Source organism: Polypterus senegalus, chromosome 17 (genome assembly GCF_016835505.1).
Source record: "Polypterus senegalus isolate Bchr_013 chromosome 17, ASM1683550v1, whole genome shotgun sequence".
NCBI lineage: Eukaryota > Metazoa > Chordata > Cladistia > Polypteriformes > Polypteridae > Polypterus > Polypterus senegalus.
The window spans coordinates 18,020,879-18,037,745 of NC_053170.1; the positions used below are offsets into that span (position 1 = coordinate 18,020,879).

General features: G+C 39.3%; 1 protein-coding gene across 1 annotated transcript in view; it reads right to left on the reverse strand.

Moving 5' to 3' along the window:
• LOC120518018 (thyroid hormone receptor alpha) overlaps positions 1–16,867 on the reverse strand; it is an 88,812-nt gene that overhangs the window by 22,856 nt on the left and 49,089 nt on the right. The gene's annotated exons all lie outside the window — the stretch shown is intronic.

Sequence of the window (16,867 nt, forward strand, 5' to 3'; positions counted from 1 at the left end):
ATATTGGCCCATGTGTTTTAGTTCATTGCTTAGTTGCTGAGGGCTGCATAAAGTTTTGAAACTCAGGAACTTTTAGAATAAATACAAAGCACCATGTTTATAGCCTGTTGTATGCAGAGCAAATGTTTAGTTTCTGTGCTTCTATAAACAGGTTTAACACATTATATGACATTTGAACCAGGAGCCCGGAAGTTACAAAAAGGCTAGTGGGCATCTATGCAGAGGAGAAACAGGAGAAATAACATAAAGACAACAGGCAGGAGGAGACATACAAGCGCCTAGGGAGAAGTCAGAAAGGAATCCAGGCATAAGGTGTTTGGAAATGTGGGGGCCTAGGATAAACAGCAAGGTAGGTAAAAGTAAAGACTTAAGAGTGCAGTGTCTAATAGATTGACGGTGCAGCAGTGTTCAAACAGAAGAGGAAGTAGACAGCAACGCTTTGGACCACCATTTAAAAGGACCGAGACATGAAAGATGCATGCCTCAGAATGTGGCATTAAGTCAGAGACACTGGGGTGGGGCTGCTGCACAAACCATTGTGGATTAAATGGTCAGCAGCAATGACCTGCAAGTTATCTGCTCTTTAATTTTGCTTACCCTAACGTTGACTTATTTTGCAACAACAACCAAAGTAGAAAAGCCTCTTCAAATGGCCAAGTTCAAAAACAACAGCCACAGAGGAATTTGATAGGGTGTGTAAATCTTACATTTGGCCTACAGGGCAGAGGGAAATAAAAAAAACATGTGGCGTATAGCAAGCATGCCGAGTACAGAGGGGCTGGGTGCCGCAGTGTGCCCGGGAACACAGACAACATTGCCAGAACTATTAAACTGAAGAGAGCACAGGGATTTTGGAATTCATCCTAGTCACAACTGTAAACATATCTGCACAGTGAGGAATGAGGCAACTTCCCCAGGGACCCAGATGGGACAGAGAGAAAGAGAAAGAGGATCGACATGGTGTTAGTTGGATTTTTATGCTAAGAGGAGACTGTGTATTCTTCGCAGTCTGACAGTGAAGAAATGGATAGAGGCCATATAACTTGTGCCTCTACCACCAGGTGGCACCTGTGTAGCGCTGCTAGAGCCAAGAGCAACCTGCTCACATTCACAAGACCAAATAAATCTAAAAAAAGCACTTACTACCTTAATAAGTAAAATAGCTCTCTAACCTATTATTATGTCAGAAGAACTTTATTTCATACACCCTGCTCCTCTAGTTACTAATAAAGTCAAATTTTTAACCAGTAGATCAAAAAATGATTCTGTTATAAATTATTTTTTTCTTATACAAGGCTACACTGCTGGCTTCTTAACTGTGGGCTCAGCGTCTACGAGGCAGTCCTTCCAATGTTGCAGCTTTCCTTATCCCCCCTATATCAAAGACACAGTTTTGGACGTAGCTCACCCTTAAGCCCCATGCACTTTCACCAGTTCACCCTTAACGAACCTGCAGCAAGGATCTCCCAATTAAGGTTACTGGTTACATTTTCAGTGTCAATGTGATACAAAAGCATTGTCCATTCACGGCGCATGCTCTCAGGTATTCTTTCTCATTGAGTGTGGGTGACTCCTTTTTATGTCGCAAATAATAGTAAAGAGACCCTTCCTTCTTAAATGTGGACTACACTAGTCTTATAGCTTTTTCTTCATGACACATTATCTTTCTTACCCATGTACAAAAAGGCCCTTTTGTCCTCCACACCCTACCTGATCTGCTTCAAGTTCTGTAAGTCGTGGGGGTTTTCTGGTACTGCTCCACACACCTAGAACATTCACTCTTTACCACCTCAACCAGCAGGGGAAGACAAGTACAACTTCATGCTTTGAGAAGGGCTGCAGCAGCCAGACTGCTTCATTCCCCACATTTGAGACAAGCCTCTACAGACATAGCAGCACGCTGCATCTGCAGGAGACAGATCCGGGCCCCTTCTGGCGAGGCAAGACTAGATCTTGCCAAGAATGTAACCGCGCTCCAAAAACAAAACAAGGGGCTTTTTTCTTTTTTAAGGTGGACTGAATTCTATTTTATTTCAGTGCTTGCAAAAGTGTTTCTTTTTGAAAGACCACAAAATACAATTCAGTTAATACCTCTAATTCTATAATGCTGTCCCATATTTCTGAATTAGACGAAATTTTGAACCCTGATCAGTGGACACAGAAAAGGTAGAAGCTGGTCTGATTCAAGATTTGACAGGAACCTAGACTATGTGGCACAATGTTTTTGCAGAAACAATAAGCACCTACCCATTTACTCTTTTTTATAATTTTAATTTACACACTGCACAGAATGCATAGTGCACTCTTTATATATTTATTTTTACAAGAATATTGCATAATGTTTTAAACCCCATGCTTCATGACATGCAATCTAATAAATACAGAATCACAAATCTGCAACAAAGTTAAATACTATGGAATGGAAAAGGGTGCTGCTGTTATACAACTGCAATTAGTAGGTAATAAACAGACATATCATGTTGACAGCATTTTAAGTAACTAATAAGTTTGTAGACACAGAATAACTCATAAGATGATTTTTGGCCCAGATCTAGATGGTACTCAGTCAACAAACAACAGCTGGCAAGGGTTATTTGTGATAAACTGTCATCAGGTTGTCAGAAGAATAGAATAATGACAGTTGTCATCAGAATAGTTACCTATTTAATATGACCACAGGCTAGAGTAATTGTAAATGGGGCACAAAACCTGAATACATAAACTTATATTCTCAAACCCGCTTAATCTGGGGAAGGTCTAACCCTGGACCTGGTGTCAGATCATTGCAGTGCCCATTCTTAGACATTCCCTTCCTCACAGGGATAATGTTTTATTACTAGTTTACCTAACATGAAAATCTTTAGGGATGGAGGAAGAAAATGCATACAGATACAGTATGGGGAAGATTACATGCAGCCATATTACACTGACTAAAAGCAAGCCAAAAAGCCGGTTAAATATTAACCTATCAGCTACACCTCCAAGACTTTGGTTTTCTCCAAAAAGCACTAGCATCAAAAACACTTTGGTTTCTATAAGATCCTTGAATTATAGTAAAAATGTACTGGTTCACATTGTTCAATCAACATTTTTTTTAATTTCTTTGATAGTGGGTAATGGTCTACTTCGGCAGACTTAAACTTGCATTGGAAAGTCTGACACAAATTACCAGGCTAGAGGGGTTTAAAGTGCTGGAAGACTTAACATACTTTACCATTCATATCTTCTATCCATCCAGTTACAGAATCAGCATATTTCAATAAATGGTTACAGGGAGCTGGAACCTAAACTCGTAGCATTAGACGCAAGGCAAGGAACAATTATTTACAGCATGTCAGTCCATCACAGGGCGCACACACACATGCAAATCCCTGCTGCTTCTGGCTAGCACAGCTTAGATACATGACTTTTCCTAAAACAAAATAAATCCATCTGTGTACATTCTGTGTGGCCTGCATTTTTCTGCTAGCCTATTTTAATATAAGATAAATGATAAGAAAATTAAAAAACTGAGCAGAAGGGAGGGGGCTTCCACAAGGATGTGTTCTTCTCCCTCGGACATTAATGAGATACCCCTCAGCTGAGCTTTAATTAGGCAGTAAGAGAGCATTTAGACTTAGAATAAATATGATGTTCAGTGAAGATGGACTGAGAGAACAATTCATTAGAAACAGGCAATTTGGGGAAGGTGGGCAAAGAGTCATTCAGGTGAGATGCAACTCTTCAAAACGCAACAGCCAGGCAGATCAAGAACCTCCCATTACAGTCATGTTACACGTCTGTCTTCTGTGGCATACTTGAGGCTATAACCACTACTGATAATATGCTGCATTACCAAGAGTTCTGAACCTCTGTTGGGCACAAGGCAGAAACTAACTCAGGACGGGGCATCGGCTCATTGCAAAGTGAACACAAGCACACACTTACACCAGCATCATTTTAACATCACTAAATCGGCAAACCTGCATGTCCTTAGAAGGAAACTGGAAACCCAACAGGAAAACATGCAAACTCTTGGCAGGGAACACTAGGGATATGACTCCCTACTGCAAAGCAGAAGCCCCACTGCTCTGTCGCTGTGCCACCCCCACATGTGTAATTATTGACAATATTCAATTTTTAAAGGAAGTTAACAATTTGTAACAAAACGTTAACAAAATGTAACATACATGCTTTAACACATTTCATTATGAAAGTGATACCAAGTATAAATCTAAGGATTCTAAAGGTGCAGAGAGCTGGATTATCATAAATTTAATGTGTTCTGTGTGGCAATCGTTGCTGGCTGCTGCTGTCAGTGCAGGAGGAAGCCCCAGAAGCACATAGCAATTAACAACTGGGTCAGTTTTAAGATGACGCTTATGATGGTCTCCTTTAATGACAAAAAAAACTACAGGATTAAAGTGGAAATTTCGAGATTAAAGCATAAATTTCCACTTTAATTACAAAATAGACCTTTTCACTGTGTCCCTATTTTTTTTCTCTGTAGCTCAAGTACGTTTCCATACATTCTGACAGAAGATAGTATGTGAGACCTTTAAAATGTATTGCTTTGTTATAATGGGGAATATACGATGCTTGAAAAGAAAAGCACCACAAATACATTTGTATGTCAGCATTTTGCTTCACCACATCAAACATCGAAGCAAGCACATTGATCCTGTAGAATCTGAAAAGCGGCTTGCTGTCACATGTTGATAGTAAAGAGAGACTCTGACGTCACGTTCCAACTTAAACACACTGCACCTCCTGATTTTTTGTTGGTACTGCAACTCAGGCACATGTCTTGTTAATTTCTGAATATGAAAAGCGTGGCAGCCATGATGCGTGCAAGTATGTGTTCTGAGTGTGAAGTATAAACCATCCCTTGTAACACTGAGGTGAAACACCATCTCCACCACATGTACATCACTGCAATCCATTTTCAGTGTTAGAAATGTTTAAAGATTCAACTTCACACTTATTACTCACACAGACCAGACAAGTCTGTTGTGGGCTGTTTGAGAATATCCACGTTTCTGCTGGAACCTGCACTTGAGATAACTTCTCAGAAGGTGGGTACCAGAGGACCTCACAGATTTACGCAAGGTAAGGCCATGATTATAAAGATACTAAGGTATTGTGTTTATCAGGTCTGTAAATTAGCTGGATAGGAAGCCAGAGTGGAGGAGCCAGGTGAAACGGATATAGCTGGTTTGAATCAAGAATCTAGCAGGAGCATTTTTTAAATGTCTTTTAAAATACTGGGCTTTCTATCTAATGTACTCCTCTGCATGGTGACTATCAAGACTAAAGAACAATCAAAATGCCTTGTAGCCTGCAACTAACTGATGTGGGCATAGACATTTGGGCAATATCTTGATAGCAGAGTCACATCATGCCACTATGGCAAAAAACATATCAGAAGGTCCAATTGGTGATGAAGGACAAGGTGTGTGTGTCAGTTCAGAGAGGACTTTTTCCCTCGTCAATAGTCCACGAAAGATTAAGACTTGAATCTGCATGAAAACAGCGTCTAATACTACTGTACAAAGATGTGTAATCCCATTATTGTTATCTTTCTGATTTTACGACTGATCTTTTATCTAAACAGAGGTCCAGAGTGAGAGTCAATTTGAATTTGCAGCAATACTAGAAGGGTGTCTGCTGTATAATTAAAACAGCAGGACCACAGTTCTGGGGAGAGATGTGTACAGCAGACTGCAAATGAAAGAGGAGGCAAGCTATGCAGTCCAGTAGAAAAAGTGCTAAAGTAAGGAATTTTTTTATGACTGTTAAGGATGCAGGTGGGTGTTCACAGTGTTGTTGCAATGAGTACCAAGAGCAAAAGCACATCTGGGAGAGTACAAAATTATTTTTGTCTAAAACCCTTGAGTGCTTAATACCATGAAGCAAAACCAGCCCCCGACTCCATAACAACTCTATTATCACACAATAAATAGTCACCAGCCTCAGATAATTCTATCCAGCTAATGGATTTCAGATAATCCGAGACATAAAAACTCCCATTTTAACTGGGTTTTAATGCTCAATCCTGCTGCCATGAGCTTTAAAACACCTAGTAAGAGAAGCCTGAAGGTACAACCGATTAAATGAACTCCCAGTGAGATTAAAAAAGAAAAAGCTGAAGATAAAAGGAAGTGTTATTAGACATCCAGTCAGGTGTCCTGGTCCCACAAACCCAGGAGCTTTTGCTTCTACATACCTGTCTGCTGGTGAAGTGAGAAGAGAAGCTACTATCACCATAGCAATTGAAAAAAATACAGTAGATAGGCTTAAGCAACAGGCTTTTCTATGGCTCATACAACTTGTCTGCAGGAACAGGGAAACATTAAATAACATTAATAAAAAGAAAATTAACCCAGCAGCATTTTTACTCAAGACTGCTTTGGTACCTGATTAAACTACCTCCACTAGTGGACAAACATCCAACAACTTTGGACAAATCCATCAAATAAAGGGGTAGACCTGTCATCAGTGCCAACAAGCAAAAACCAGACCCACAAGTAGCTCCCTCAAAAACCAGGTGCAAAACCACAAGTGCATCCTGCCGACCCAACCAAAAAAAGCTAGAAATACCTCTGCCGGAAGCAGGAACAGGCCAACAGGTACATCCTTAACCATAATACTAAGGTTCCAATTAACAGGGTGCAAACTAATGTAACTCAAAAAAAACAAGGAACAAATAAATTACAAGTTCAATCTCTTGACACTGTCTGCCAAAGAATATTTGACTACAGATAGCTTCAAGCTCTGTAAAAGTAGCTGGCACTTCTCAAACTATTTTTATTGTAGTATAGCACTCTTTGAGGGAACACTACTACAAAAGACTGCTATAAAGCAGACAAAAAATTTGTTAATTAAAGTCTATATGAAAACCAAACCAAAATGAAACAAAAAAAAAAGTACATAACAGCAGTGCAGTAAAATTAGAGAGAACATAAGATAAATACTAAGTAGGTAAGGAAGAATACAAGGGATCAAACATGTTGGAGAAAAGCAGAACTACTTCTTTTGGATCTGAATTTTGACATGCACTGAATGCCACACTGACAACACCAATTCACCCCCCAAGCATCTTCCACAGTGTCTGGCAATAACAATGGAGTTAGCCTGCTTTAATCCATACTAACCACCCCATTCCAAAACACTTACCAGTTTTTTTTATATGCTGATGTCAGTGCAGAGGCCATTCCCCTCCCCCCATAACCACTTCTCCATGCTTTTGGTTTCCAAAACTGACAACAACACTGCTTCAGATTTAAACATTACACCCTTACTACTATCTACTGACTACATTAAAACACCAGCCCGGTATCTTGCAGACTGACCACACTGCAGCAGACAGCAGTTTTTCCACATTGCCCCCTCCTGTGTCAATCCACTACTGTGTTCTATATTGACTACACAAGTTATCAATACTCCTTTTATGTTCCATTCTCACCACATCAGGAAAGTCCATCAAGTGTTTATCATAGTGCCCACGCTAGTGTCTTGTCTTTACTGTACTGTGTTTCATGCTGATTCACAACTGTGGTCCATGCTCCCCACATCAGTATAACACTAATTAAGTGCATGCATGCTTTCTTTTTTTTTTATAATAGTCCCACCCGCACACATCCCATTTTGCATACTGTTCACACTAGTTACAGTCTTCCAGGCTTCCTTTTTGCTTTATACTGACCACTTCTGTGTAGCTAACCAAGTGCTTTCCATGCTAACCACATTAATGCTTGTCCTCTACCATCTTCTGCACTGACCCTACCAACAAAGACTTCAACCACCAGGGTAACAGGATCCCAAATTGAGACAAGTTCTTTCTCACAGAAACTAAGGGGCATTCCTTCAAAATGCAGTTCCTTTCATCAAAAGAGCCCAAACTCTTACATGACTAACAGGCATCTAAACAGCTGATATGCATGCAAGTAGCCTGCATTGCAGTTCAGCAAGCATGTACAGGTCTTCTGGCCAGTCCTGATGCTGCAGTTTAACAGTGTAAAGGTGGTTTTCTTTCCATATCTCAAAGATATGCATGTCAAGGTAATTAACTGCACACTGGCCTGGTCTTATCGAGTCTGTATACATGTGTGAGTCTTGTCATGTGATCATCCCTGTTTAAAGTAACTTTCTGCCTTGTACCCAATGTTCTTAAGATATGCTTCTGTGTCCATTTGTCTCGTATTTGAAAAAAAAAAAGGCATTCAGACAAGAAGATTACAATGGCACTATAAGTCTGTTAATACCCCACTTTAAAATCCTCCAGCCATGTTAGTCAAGGTAGTGAGGCACAATTATTGAATACACAGGGACAATAGCTAAAATAACACACTTAAAAATTAACTGAAAAAATCAAGTGTGATGTCGAAAAAAAAAGAAAACAAAAAATCTAGCCAGCTGGAGAAATATTTTTACATTTTTTAAAACATGGAGTTATCACTTTGGACCATAGGGGAAAAAACAGCTGTGTGACTGTGACAATTTTGGCCACCTTTTTCACATCCTGATTAAAGCAGGTCAACTTCAATCCATTTTAATCCCCTTGGAGTACAGGCAAATACAGTAGTTGGACAATCTGATGCCGCCTTTGGTTCCTCCAAGGCAAGTTGGTTGGGAATTGAAAGAATGAAATAGATGAAGGCACAATTAATATTAAGATAGAATCTACCTGTTGAGAATGCTATAACAAACATGTGTATTGTCAATGCAACTGGATTTAAAGCAGTGTGTGTTTTTTTTTTTTTTTTAATATATATCATATGTGTGGGATGGTTCGAAGGTTTAGGAAATGCATTTATTTGCATGAAAGCTTTCACAGAAATGTTTTTAAAAACAGATGTTATAGGTAATAACACAAATGTTAAATATAATGTTTTAATATTTAGTTCTGAACAGACCCATTCTAAATGTGTTACATGCCTTGAGTGACCCCAGAAGTAAAAATATTGGAGGAAGATGAAGAATTAACCACATTCACAGAAAATATACTGTTCTACACAGATGTTTATTAGTTTTTCAGAAATATGTGAGATACCAAGCTGATAAGAAGATACATTATGTTTTTTTAAGAAGACTTGCAATTAGCCATGAACATACGTGGAAGGTCGCAGCTTTGTACTAATTATTTGTAAAATGTAATCATAGTCTACTATCCAGTGTTTGCTCTCAGATTTCCAATTCAGTTCAGTTATTAACTTTTTTGTGCGTTATTGGCAGAATCAAATACATATCACATAAGGAAGAAAACTGTGGCACCAGAGAGTAGTTACATATTGCATGTTGATTAGCACATACAAGTAAAAATTTTACTGTACTCAATACACATGACAATATTGACCCTATAAACCTATTCAGAACACATTTGTCCATTCTTTCCACTTAATATTTTTCATGTTACCCAGACCTGCAACTTTTTTTATTATATCTTATTTAAGTTTGTAAAAATATCAACGTCTCAAATATGAATACCAATAATCCAATACTGATGTGCCCCCTAATGATCCCAACCTTAGTAGATCCCCCCCCTTTAAATACTCTACCTGCTGATGAGAAATGGAGTTGTCCCACCATTTAGTATAATACTCCAGCATCTATGCAGAAGTCCTATGTCTAGTGTGCTATATACCACTATTTGTTACAAACACTCCCACTGAGTATGTTACATAGTGAACACATTGAACTTAAGAGTCTCTACACTAATTTCATATTTATTAAAGTTGTGTTTAATTTGCTTAGGCTGGGCTGTTCATAACAAGGGTTATTGTCATTATTACATTGTGTATATTTTAATATTCTATTTGTCAAATTTAGTATAGCAAATGAAAATATGTCAAAATATTTAGTTACTCTTTTATCTGTGCAGACCCCTAGTTGAGGTACTTGATAACCAACATGCAGCATGCTACATGCGGATTCTCAACTCTGCAGACACTCGCCACTCTGATGACACATATTTAACTCTGTACCCTCACCATTCTGTTTTATATTGTGCCCCCCCTAAGCATACCTTCTATCTTGTAAGTTACATACTTACTTTGTATTTGGTGCAGACTGCCCCAAATATGTTAAATGAAAACCACAGCAGAGAACAGAACAGTCAATGTGTGAAAATGCATTTTGTGTTCAAATCTGACATTTCCATGCAGATAGTGGTCTTTTATTATGACACTAAGGTAGAATGAAACAGAATGCTGCTCACACACAGTAAATAGAAACCAATCACAAATGTCTACCTGGATGAGGCAGTTTTAGGACAGGAACAAAACATGTTGATTTCAAATATGAGGAAAAAAAAACAAGAAAAAGTGAAAGTCAATAAAATTAAACAGAAGAATTTGCTCTGATATAAAATAATATAACATTTAAGTTGTCAGAACAAAGAATATATGTCAAATGCAGGTGTGATGCAGCGTCTGGATTAACATTGTGGCATCAAATTATTTTTTTAACAACTAAACCTGCACTACAAACCACTACATTATGATTAGTGCTTAGAAAATTAATAACAAAACACCTGCTATACTAATTTATATACAAGTTTCCATTAAACACGTGTGTTTGGAATTGCAATACCGTATGTGAAAAGCTCCTGTTGGCACAAAGAAATAAATGACCAATGTAGCCTTCGTCATTATTGCTAAAGAAGTATTAGATATATACAACACCAGGGCACATCACAGCCTGGCCACCTTGGATCTTGTCATAGTTTCTGAGGCAGTAACAGAAAAATGCAGATGAGAAGGTTGGTTTATTCCCAGACAGGCACTTTAGTAAGTACTACAAATAGCAGGTCTCATCAAAAGTGTCACGCTCAGCTTATATCTTATACTCACTGAACATATGAAGAGACTTCATCAAATAAGTATACCAGAGGATGACTCCCATGCCTATTGAGTATTTTATATACTTACCATATCCGAGGAGACCTTCCACCATTGTGTTAGATAACACCCAATCATACAGACCTTCTAAGAATGTTGAATTAAGATTATACCAGTTTTGTCACTTCAAACCAAACCTACACATGATGCATGTTATGCTAATGGGATTGTGTGGACTAGCATCCCATCCAGTTTAGTTTACCATCTTGTACTCAATGTGGCCATGATTGCCTCCAGCCACTGAAACCATCACCTGGATGAATAGATGTAATAATAGATGGATGGCCACACAAGCTACCTGGACAACTTACAACAAATGCATGTATCCTATTTCATATACAATTTATGCCTGATATGTCCTCAACACAAGATTTTCCAAGATACTTTATACATTTGATTCTCAGGGCAGCAGTCACGACAGACTAGAACAGATCAAGTGTTTGCTGAAACATAACAAAGTTTATCAGGTTTACATAAAATTGCATGTCCCCAAATACAGCTTTAAAATACCTAAGCAGGAGACAGAAAAAACAGCTTTTATCACTGCCACATTTGCCTGGTTGCACCTACTTGGATCCTTCTTCTGTTAAAACTGCTACACGGCACTTACACTCCACTGAGGCTTTCCTGCTCATCCACGCTTCAACTAAATGTTTCACATAATTCTAAAAGGCCACTCAAAGCTAATTTGCTCACATGAGCATTTTCCAACAACAGAGTAGCAGAAGGTCTCTTATGCCTTAAGGACAGAAGCAAGACAAAGTGGTTCTGCATGTGTCACCCAGTAGCGAACTGCCTGTACAGTATGGTGATTTACTGGATATTTTACAGAAGTGGTGTAGCACAGGCTGAAACTAATGAATGGCTAACCAAACATCAATGTCCTGACATCCAATACCATTCATTACAAAAGAAGAAATGAGAAGCACACCTATGTACATGTGATTACTCCATCACACAGAAATTCACATCTTGTATCATTTCACAGATGCTCAAAACATCTTTGCACAAACCCTCCACACAACCAAAAAGTGAAATTACCACTATATAGTTTTTAAGTTAAAATTACATCTGTTTGAAAGAACATGCATACAACATGCCACTTTAAAGGCAAAACTCTGAACTCCCAAATCAAGGACACTATGAGGTCGGACACACCAGGTGACACCTTTATCTTTTAATCTCAATAATGGCAAACTTACTTTAAAAATGGTAGATGAAAGGGCATCAAATGATTTGACTCACTTAAATATCTGAAATGCTTAACACTTCAAAACACTCATTTTTAGTTCTCTTTAATGCTGAAGAAACAAGCCACAAATACTGATGATTACATAATCATGTATGACACCCATCTTAAACATAATTTACTCAAATCAAGATTTACAGTAGCTACTGAGCCTGTAATAGAGTTAGATTTTACATTACTTAATTTCCAGTTATTTAGTTATTTGTAAGAAGTGTTTGTATAAATGTGGCTTTAGTGTGCAGTTATGTTACCAGCATATACTCTATGAAAGAATCAATTTGCAAACACATAAAACACAATTTGGGCAGCACGGTGGCACAGTGGGTAGCGCTGCTGCCTCGCAGTTAGGAGACCCGGGTTCGCTTCCCGGGTCTTCCCTGCGTGGAGTTTGCATGTTCTCCCTGTGTCTGCATGGGTTTCCTCCAAGGACTCCTGTTTCCTCCCACAGTCCAAAGACATGCAGGTTAGTTGCATTGGCAATTCTAAATGTCCCTAGTGTGTGCTTGGTGTGTGTGTGTGTGTGTGTGTGTGTGCGCCTTGTGGTGGGCTGGCGTCCGGCCCAGGGTTTGTTTCCTGCCTTGTGCCCTGTGATGGCTGGGATTGGCTCCAGCAGACCCCTGTGACCTCGTAGTTAGGATACAACAGGTTGGATAATGGATAAAACACAATTCATATTTTAACATGAGTATGCTGTTGTCAGACTCTGGTTCCATATGGCCCTGTAATGAATTAGCTGAGTTTGAAAATGGGTGGATAATGTCCGAGTTTTATCTATATTTCAATGATTAATAAAATAAAAATCTTTTCCTACCTTTTGTACAGTATTGTAACCACTATTACTCCAAAATCCACTTACAGCAGTGTTTGGATTATTACTAGATGGAGTAACACTGAATAGTGAAAAACCTGCTTGATGTCTTACACTACATTACCTAATCTTAACTGGAAAATTTTTAGTTTACCCATAATAAAACAGTGAGGCAAAAATGTCCTTTCTATTTAAAATTTGGAGATGAAATCAAATTCCCCATTCAAGGAAAAGTACTATGCTTTTTTAGAATTTAGCAGACATGTATTAATTTTGTTTTAATTAAGCATAGTAGGCCTCTACTTACCATCAAGATGCTTCACTTATTGGAATGACATCTCAGTTGTTTATTCAACTTCAATACACAGTTCCTCAAGTGGGCTGGGGACACTCTTGAGTTTAAATTTGACAGAAAATATACTACTTACTGTTATGAACCATACTTATCACAATTAATTCTTTTACAACCAATGGAGGAAGAGGAGGAAGTTGGGAGCATGCGCTGATAGTGTATTGCTGCACCCACCACACAAAAACCCCCCTGGAGTAAAGTAATAAATTAAAGGATTGACTTTGCCAGTTAATGTTCTTTTCCCACCCTAGATGAATTTGTTTTTTGTTATGTTGACAAGTGTATCTTGAGCCTTGTCACATGAAGAAGTTACTTCTGTCCACGTCTGATATTATTAAGTAGCTATAGTTATATTTTTGCATCATCAATAAAGATTAACGATCTTACTATACCTCCACCACGTTTTACAGAAGAAGTAGTAAGCTTTGGTTTGTCTTTCTATGATTTTTTTTCCACTTTTCAGTAATCCTAATCTGGTCTTTCTATTTTAGCATTTGTGACCATTACAATTCTGCTGCCATTTGTGACCTCTACAGTATCAGTCCTTTACAACTGTACTATGGAAATGCCAGTGGTTTTGACAACACTTGTTTTACTTATGACATTACTTTTCTTTTCACTGTTGTCAACTGATAATTACGCCAAGAACTTGTTTCTTTTTCAAAATAGTCTAAATTACTGATAGAGGCGCTTGTGCTAATCGTTGGAAACTTTAACCATGTGATGCTGGACAAAACATTACCTGCCTTCTCCCAGTATGTGGATTGTAACACCTGGGAAAATTGGACTATTGACCTACTGTATACAAACGTTAAAAACGCATATAGCGCCACCCCGCCGCTTGTGCTTGGGAAAGCAGATCATAACCTGGTCTTGCTTCAGCCTCACTACAAACCAAGAGTGACGGAGCTACCTAAAACCACACGCTCATTCAGGAAGTGGTCCCCTGAGGCAAAGCAGGCTCTGAGAAACTGCTTTGGAACTACGGATTGAGATATCCTGCAAAGATCATATAGTGAGAACATTGAGGAGATTGTTGACTGCACTATTGACTACATCAACTTCTGTATAGACACTGTGGTTCCAGTAAGAACAGTATGCTGCTATGCTAACAACAAGCCATGGATTACAAGTGACATCAAGGGCCTTTTGAACCAAAAGAAAAGGGCTTTTAAAGGTGGTGATCAGCATGAGCTCAAGCACGTGTAGAAGGAGCTGGGGAGTCCCGAGGCTCTGGAAAACATCTTGCATCACCCGAGTCCCAAAGGTATCACGTCTTAGTGAGCTGAATGACTTCCGGCTTGTCGCTCTGACGTCACATGTGATGAAGACCATGAAGCGCCTGCTGCTTCACCACCTGAGGCCACAGATCCGCCACGCCCTCATCCATCTGCAGTTCGCATACCAGGAGAAGATGGGAGCGGAGGATGCCATCATCTATATGGCTACACCGATCATTCTCCCACTTGGACAGAGGCAGTGGTGCTGTAAGTATTATGTTTCTGGACTTCTCTAGCACATTCAACACCATCCAACCTCTGCTCCTTAGGGACAAGCTGACAGAGGTGGGAGTAGATTCATACCTGGTGGCATGGATCGTGGACTGTCTTACAGACAGACCTCAGTATGTGCATCTCGGGAACTGCAGGTCTGACATTGTGGTCAGCAGCACAGGAGCGCCGCAGGGGACTGTACTTTCTCCGGTCCTGTTCAGCTTATATACATCGGACTTCCAATACAACTCGGAGTCCTTCCACGTGAAAAAGTTCGCTGACGACACTGTTATCGTAGGCTGGATCAGGAGTGGGCAGGAGGAGGAGTATAGGAACCTAATCAAGGACTTTGTTAAATGGTGCGACTCAAACCACCTACAACTGAACACCAGCAAAACCAAGGAGCTGGTGGTGGATTTTAGGGGACCCAGGCCCCTCATGGACCCCGTGATTATCAGAGGTGACTGTGTGCAGAGGGTGCAGACCTATAAATACCTGGGAGTGCAGCTGGATGATAAACTGGACTGGATTGTCAATACTAATGCTCTGTGCGAGAGAGGACAGAGCCAACTATACTTCCTTAGAAGGCTGGCGTCTTTCAACATCTGCAATAAGATGCTGCAGATGTTCTATCAGACGGTTGTGGCGAGCGCCCTCTTCTACGCGGTGGTGTGCTGGGGAGGCAGCATAAAGAAGAGGGACGCCTCACCCCTGGACAAACTGGTGAGGAAGGAAGGCTCTATTGTAGGCACGGAGCTGGACAGTTTGACATCTGTGGCAGAGCGACGGGCGCTGAGCAGGCTCTTGTCAATCATGGAGAATCCACTGCATCCACTAAACAGTATCATCTCCAGACAGAGGAGCAGCTTCAGCGACAGACTGCTGTCACCGTCCTACTCCACTAACAGACTGAGGAGATTGTTCCTTCCCCACACTATGCAACTATTCAATTCCACCGAGGGGGGTAAACGTTAACATTATACAAAGTTATTGTCTGTTATACCTGCATTTTTATCACTCTTTAATTTAATATTGTTTTTTATCAGTATGCTGCTGCTGGAGTATGTGAATTTCCCCTTGGGATTAATTAAGTATCTATCTATCTATCTATCTACCACAGTATAGATTCTGTTATATGATTCTTCATTGATTGCTCTCTACTCTTCATGTTCAGGCCCACTGATTTCAAATGCAGTCCCAAAGAGATGAATAAAGCTTTACCCCAACCTGATATGATTACAGCTCTTTTGTATGTGCAACAAGGAAGCACTGGAAGCCAAATGCTCCAAACAGATTGTAACAAGAAACACAAAAAAGGTGATTATTAAACACTGAAAAATAAATGCACAGAAATCATTAGTGCCATTCTAGGCATTGCCATTTGGTGGCATGAAGCTAACAGCAATCTCCTACTAAAGCAATCTACAAATATCAACATGCTAGAAATCATAATAAGTTAGCACCAGATTGACTATTTAAGGAAGGATATTTTGTGACATTCACTTCTGGGGAACAAACAATTTAAGCTACCAAATGTTTGATTGTGAGAATATAGCACATATGTTGAGCAATAGTTATTTTATGTACTTTTCTGCTCTGCTATCAACTACAAAGAAATACATTTACATACTTGTGCCTACAGTAAGTAGCCCATCTCTAAACTGATAGCAACTCTGATTTCAGTCTGCTAGAAATATTTTGTTGACATTCACTCACTAAATTGACATCACAGTAACAGTTTCTTCCTCTAAAGCAGTAGTTTGATTATCCATTATGATGGTATGTGCTGGCACATGCTTTATCATTTTATTATACATAGTCATCTAAAAGAATATCCAGTACTTCAAAATCATCTCTTTCAAAGGGGGAACAAAAATAATATTGATATATTTAACAGAATGTCTGTTTAGAAGATCACATAATTTAATCTAAAACATTAATAGGTCTTACGAACTAGCCTGTGGCTTTATGAGCAGTGGTACTGTTAGACCTCTCACACATCTGCTCACTATTCTTAGAAGCAGTGAGTGGGCCAGAGGCAAGCTGTGTGTACTCCAATACTTTAAAGAGAAAACAACTAGCATTTCT